Source organism: Urtica dioica, chromosome 5 (genome assembly GCF_054948205.1).
Source record: "Urtica dioica subsp. dioica isolate 48M chromosome 5, U.dioica_male_clone48M_v1_H2, whole genome shotgun sequence".
Taxonomy (NCBI): Eukaryota; Viridiplantae; Streptophyta; class Magnoliopsida; order Rosales; family Urticaceae; genus Urtica; species Urtica dioica.
The window spans coordinates 40,402,601-40,409,652 of record NC_142760.1 but is presented as its reverse complement, the minus strand read 5'-3'; the positions used below and the strand labels follow the sequence as shown (position 1 = coordinate 40,409,652).

General features: G+C 45.1%; 1 long non-coding RNA gene across 1 annotated transcript; it reads left to right on the top strand.

The window, feature by feature from the left end:
- Positions 1–628: 628 nt before the first annotated feature.
- LOC149398490 (uncharacterized) lies at positions 629–3,747 on the top strand. Its single transcript, XR_016297059.1, has 3 exons — positions 629–1,264; positions 2,062–2,155; positions 3,175–3,747. It is a non-coding gene; the product is annotated as an uncharacterized LOC149398490 (long non-coding RNA).
- The last annotated feature ends 3,305 nt before the right edge of the window (positions 3,748–7,052 follow it).

The following is a 7,052-nucleotide window of genomic DNA, read 5'->3' as shown; positions in this document are numbered from 1 at the left end:
AGCCCTAGGTGCTTGTTTTAAACCGTAGATGGCTTTATGGAGTTTACATACGTAATCTGGCTTGGTACTATGCACATAGCCAACTGGTTGACGCATGTAGACATCTTCAGTGAGCACTCCATTCAGAAAAGCATTGTTTACATCCAACTGCTTCACATCCCAACCATGATAAACAGCCAATGTGATGACTACCCTGACAGTTGCAGGCTTGATAACAGGACTGAACGTCTCAGAGAAATCAACTCCAGGTGTTTGTGAAAAGCCTTGTGCAACAAGCCTTGCCTTGTGCCTTTGTAGTGAACCATCTGAGTTGAACTTCAGTTTGTAGACCCACTTATTTCCAACAACATTGTGAACCCCATTGTTTGGAACTAGTGACCATGTACCATTGTCAAGCAGGGCTCTCATTTCCCTATCCATGGCAGCTTTCCAGTCTGGATTGGTGATGGCATGTAATATACAATCTTTTGTAACGCTCGACTTGTGGATATGAATAAAATAAACGAGCTTCCGTTTGTTACAATTATGTTTTGAGTGAATGCTGGACGTATAAGTTTATCGAGTTAATTTAAAATATATTAAGGTAAGGAGAAATCTCGGAATGAATAAAGGAATAATCGAGTTTATCTCGACTAATAAATTATTTCCGAGGAAATATTCCGGAAATTAATTTAAGAAATAAATTCTCAAGAACGAGAATTAATTCCGAGAAACCTTAAATATATTTTAATTAATTTAGAGCGAACGAGAAAATTCTCGGTTCGAATCATATAATTATAATCCATTCGGTTATGGGTTTAATTAAATAATTATATGAAGAGGACTTGGTTGTAATGATTTTTAAGGGACCCATTTGAAAGAAAACAAAGAAAATGGGTTAATTTTGTAGATAAGAGGATAAGTATTAGGTTGCCACATCATCAAGGATTCCTTATCTTCTTCACGTCTATATCTTCTCTTCTCCATCTTCTTCACTCGCGCAAGCCACCTGCAAAGAGTAACAAAGAAAAAAAAATATTCAAGCAACAAAAGCTTTCTCGGCCATCTTCAAGCCTCACCGAGCTTTACCGTCACCGCCCTCTTCTCTCTCTCTCTCTCTTCTCCTTCCTTTCTCCTCTTCGCGCGCTGTCGGCCGAGCTCTCCATCACCGCGCGCTCCAGCTGAGGAAGGACGAGGTCGCGGTGAGTTGTGTGGACACCGGAGCGAGCGTGACCACCGGAGAAGGGTTGAGTGAGGACTGGAGAAGCCTATTTCGTGATTGGAAGTAAGGAATTTCTTCTCCTTGGTATGATTGATTCTAGGGTTCATGAGTATGATTTGATTTGGGGCTTTTTGATCCGAGCTAAAATCAGTGGAATTGATGGGTTTCTTTTGGTTTTTGTGCTTGATTAATGATGTTCCTAGCTCGGATTTGTGTTTTTGAGTCGATTTTTGAATGATTTGAGAATTTTGAGCTCGCTGTGGACAGCCTCTGTAAATTGACGTGGACAGTTCGATACCGATTTAATTTGGATTTGTTGATATTTTTCTTGGATAATAGACGTCATGAGGTTTCTAAAATGACTAAGAACGTGTAAATCCGTTGAGAATTGAGTGAGTTATGAATTTTTCAAAACAGGGTATTGAAGCTGGAATTATGAACGTGAGTTTGAAATATTTTTGGCCATGTGTGTGCCTTTGGCCGTGAGCATTCTTTTGTTTGGCCGTGAGACTTGTTTGGCTAGGTAATTTGCTTTGGTTGTTTTGTGATGTTGAGATATTCTAGTTTGTTAGGGATTTTGAGACGTGAGAATTGAATTTGAAATGTGGATTTAATGACAAGTCTAAGAATTTTGTGACTAGTTAGTTGGATTCGTGTTTGGTCGTGTGACTTGTTTGGGTTCGGGTTTTTGAGTCGAGATGTCGGATTTGGAATTTTGGAAATTGATAAGAGTTCAGATTTAAGGAAGTAACTCGTTATCGAATTCCGAACCGACTCAAATCTAATCCCGACACTGGACCCTATATTTTTCAAGTAATTTTGAATCCAATAACTAACGGACTTTCAACCTCGGATGCTAGTTCTTTAGACGTTTCGACAAGCGTCAAGTGTCTCATAGAACGTGAAAAGCAAGACATCGCCGGAGGTCGTCGAGCTTCTGTCACAGTATTCCAGGTAAGTGTGGAGACGTAAGTCAACTACTTACCAAGGGAATAATCCTGTTTACGTGCATTTACGTGTTAATAATAAAAAGAGTAGGAAAAGCCTTAAAAGACACAAACATCAAAGATTAAGGCTTCGGCCACTCTTTTTGGAAAATTTAGTTGGGTTTATACCCATAGGTTCAAATGCTAACTTGAACCAGCCACGTTGCTATTTTTGTTGTAGTTAGATCCCTCTGCTAACCATAGAGTTTAGCTAGATCTGAGGTGACAGGAGAGCATGTTGGACTCTCGGATTCGAGCCGAGGGTAGAAGTACCGGGAGTCATATTCCGAGTCTTCAACTTAAAACACTAACGAGCATAAAAGTGAAATGATAATTCTTTCGGGATTTAACCCGAGTCGCTCTCCTGTAAGTAGCATAGGTGTGTACTCTGAGTGCTGCAGAGTACCCGAACCCTAAAGAAATGATGTGTCGATGGTACCAAAAAGGAATTGAACCCTGACGGGCTATGAGGGCCTGGGGGATGGCGCTGAGTACTCATATTTCGGGGAGTCGACCAAGAGTCGTACCCGACTTTGTTGCCAGGCTATGAAGGCCTGAAGAGCGGGGAGTCGACCAAGAGTCGTACCCGACTTTGTTGCCAGGCTATGAAGGCCTGAAGACCTTGACGGGCTATGAGGGCCTGGGGGTGGCGCCGACGTCGAATGAAGTGGTACCATTAGTGGATCCCAGACAGATGTTAAAACTCTTAGGCCGCCGGACGACTGCTGCTCGAAGTCTAAGGCTGGTCTCTTGTCGTTCTAGAGGTTATAGCGGGGGATGTGTGTAACCTTAAAGACGACAAGTACTAGTTAGAGTGTGTACACACGAGTCATGCTCTAGAACTTGTTAGATTTGCATCCATGCATTCTTATGTGCCTGTTTGCACGTCACATGTTATCACATGGCATTAGTCGCTTTTATTTTCTAGGTTAGACTCCCACTTACTGAGTCAATCGACTCATAGTTTTATGACCCTTGGTAATGTAGAGAAGGGCAAGGCGCCGATGTGAATAAGGAAGTCGTAGATGAAGACCAGACGTGTATCTCTTGACCTTTGGGCTAATGGGAACTCACCCGGGTTCAAATCCTTCTATAATAATATCTATATTTTGTTGAACCCCTTTCGTAAACTATGATCCCCAAACTATCCCTTGTATATATACTTAAAATTAGGGAGCTTGTGTATAAATAAGAGTCGCTATAAGGCTCTAATTCCTAAAGTCAAACAGCGAAAAATTTACCCAGGTTTTCGTATAACCACTTATAGTACTTATATATGATCGTGTTATGTTTAATATAAGTATTATGGTTATTATGTTGATTTGATTCTGTTTCCGCTGATATGAGATATATTGTTATATATTGATGTTGAAATCTGAGACGTAACCCCACCGTCTCGGCCCGTGAGCCGCCGACGAGAGGTCGCGGGTCGTGACAGGTTTTGTGGTATCAGAGCCCAGGTTTAGTCTTTTCTGTAGACTTGAGATACACGTTCCGGTACGGATTGTTGGATCATACTGAGCTTAATGTTGCCTTGTTGTTGATAGGACGCTGATGGTTAGTAAGCAGTGTCAGGATTACCCTTTTTGAAACTCGTCTGGCTAAGCCTCGGAGAAGGCTAGTCTCGTTTTGGGAGTCTAGATTTGTATAGATAGCGTTAGTTGCCATGTGACGTGTAAAGAGTAAATGCATGAATGCATGTTGCATATATCTTTTTGACTTGATGTAGATATGAGAAATGTTTGTGAAATGTCGTTTTGAGTTAGGATCGTGTGTTGATATGGTTTCTTTTCTCGCATTCTCGATGTTGTGACTTGGATTTAAACCGTGCCCTCTTCCATGAGTAGAATTGAGCAGGCATGGGCCCTAGACGAAACCCGTCTAATGTCGAGAATGCTACAGCGGCGGATCTCACGGAGATTAGACGCGCGCTGGAGAGACAAGCTGCCGACGCGACCCAGAGAGATGAGATGAATCAGAGGTTCGCGCAGCAGCTAGAGGAACAGAACCGCACGATCGCAGAACTCTTAACGAGGCTGAATGCGCCGCCTCAACAGCACCCAGCGCCTCCAGTTCCAGGAGAACGACTAGGTAATCCACCGCCAGTGCCTGTGGATCCTCCTGAGGAGCTTAACTTCCATATTCCTGACGTCGTTCCTCCTGTGAGCGAGCCGGTATACGAGAGGTTTCGTAAGCAGAAGCCTCCGACGTTTGATGGCCATGTTGATCCAGCTGCAGCTGAGAATTGGGTAAAGAAGATGCAGCAGATCTTTATTTACATGCAGCTGTCTGATAGCGAGAGAGTGGCTTGCGCTGTGAATCAACTGGAGGATGAGGCTAGGGGCTGGTGGGAAGTGGTGGCGTCATCTGAGGATGTCCACTCAATGACGTGGGTCCATTTCCTCAATTTGTTCCATGGGAAGTACCTGAGTGAAGCTAACATGTCGAACAAGGTGCGCGAGTTTATGAGCCTTCAACAAGGTTCAATGTCAGTATCAGAATATACGACAAAGTTCGACACGTTAGCAAGGTTCGCTCCTTCCCTAGTCGCTACTGATCAGGCTAGGAAGATGAAGTACATGCATGGGCTCGACGTGGATATCGTGAGCCAAGTTGATAGTGGCGATGATGGACCTCGCTCTTACGCCAACGCCGTGCAAAGAGCTTTACGGATTGCTGGTTGGCGCGAGCGTGATCGAACTCCTGCACCGAAACCAATTGTTGCAACACCTTCTGAAGCTGCTGGCCCAAAGCAGAGTGAATCAAGGAAAAGATTCAAATCCCAGTCGGGATGGGAGAGTCGGCCGCAGCGAGGAGACGGAATGAGGTCCCAGCAAGGCTCGAGTTATCGACCTCAGGGAAGTTCTGGAAACCGATCACAGTCGGTGAACCGGTACAGAGGCCGTGAAGATAGCGGAAGGTCAGGGCCGCCTAGTAAAAAGCCTAGGACCTCTGGAAGCAATCAGTCGCCCGTGTGCCGAAGGTGTGGCAGATCGCACGAGGGAGAGTGTTATGCTCGTGCGCTGGTATGTTTCAAATGCGGGAAAGAGGGTCATCTGTCTCGGGTATGTGAGAATCCAGAAGTAAAGACCCCTGCACCCAAAGAGCAGCCGAGAGCCAATGCCAGGGTCTTCTCCATCCGTGAAGATGATGTGCGAGCAGGGTCATCCACCGCTGTCACAGGTCAGATTTTCGTGGATTCCTTCTCTGCATATACATTGATAGATTCAGGAGCCACGCATTCATTCATCGCATCTAGGAAGTCTGGTCAGTTAGCTGAGTATCAGAAGGAATTCTCGTACCCGTTCGTCACGGCTACGCCTTCTGGGGAAAAGTACCAGTCATTATACTGGTATAGAGATGTGTCAATCCGAGTTCATGATCGGATAATGAAAGCAGACTTGATAGAATTGGAAATTGTGGACTATGACGTAATCCTTGGAATGGATTGGTTAAGTACCCACCATGCAATCATAGATTGCGAAAAGAAGTCGGTTCTATTCCAGAACCTAGGACTTGGACCGCTGCAGTTCCAAGGTTCCTCTCGGAAACCGAGTTTTCCGATTGTATCGGCACTGAAGGCCATGAAGATGATGCATCAGGGATGCGCTGGTTACCTTGCAAGCGTGGTAGACGTCACGAAGACGGTCAAGCCGCAGCTACAGGAGATTCCAGTTGCTAGAGATTTCCCTGATATTTTTCCAGAAGATCTTCCAGGGCCACCTCCTGATCGAGAAGTTGAGTTCAACATAGAACTCATTCCAGGCACAGCTCCGATATCGAAAGCTCCATATCGTATGGCTCCAGCGGAATTGAAAGAACTGAAGACGCAGCTACAAGAGTTGCTTAACAAAGGGTTCATACGACCAAGCCATTCGCCTTGGGGAGCACCAGTCTTGTTCGTTAAGAAAGCAGATGGTTCTCTACGGCTCTGTATTGACTACCGTGGATTGAACCAAGTAACGATCAAGAACAAGTATCCGTTGCCGCGGATCGACGATCTTTTTGATCAACTGTCAGGGGCGACAGTGTTCTCGAAGATTGACTTGCGTTCGGGATACCATCAGCTGAAGGTTCGAGATGAAGACATCCCGAAAACTGCTTTTCGTACTCGATATGGTCATTACGAGTTCTTAGTTATGTCGTTTGGATTGACTAACGCGCCGGCAGCGTTCATGAACCTGATGAACCGAGTATTTGAGGACTTTCTGGATAAGTTCGTGATCGTGTTCATCGACGACATTCTAATCTACTCGAAAACTAACGAAGAGCATGAGCAGCATATGGAGCTAGCGCTAAGAAGGCTGAGGGAAAAGCAACTATACGCCAAGTTCTCGAAGTGTGAATTTTGGCTAGAGCGTGTAGTATTCCTTGGTCATGTTGTCAGTAGCGCTGGTATCATGGTAGATCCTGCTAAAGTGGAAGCCGTGAGGCAGTGGAGTCAGCCAAAGACAGTCACTGAAATAAGGAGTTTCTTGGGTCTTGCTGGCTACTATAGGAAGTTTGTGGAAGGATTCTCTAAGTTGGCCATGCCCCTAACCCAACTAACCCGTAAAGGACAGAAGTTCCTTTGGACCGAGACCTGTGAGAAGAGCTTCCAAGAGCTCAAGAACAGGCTGACAACCGCTCCAGTGCTCACCATTCCACAAGGAGTCGATGGATTCGCTATTTACTGCGACGCGTCTAAGCAAGGTTTGGGCGCTGTTTTGATGCAACATGGAAAGGTCATCGCGTATGCCTCGCGACAGCTGAAAGATTACGAGACCAGGTATCCTACCCATGATCTAGAGCTTGCTGCTGTAGTGTTTGCACTCAAGATATGGCGACACTACCTGTACGGAGTCCATTGTGACATCTATACAGAC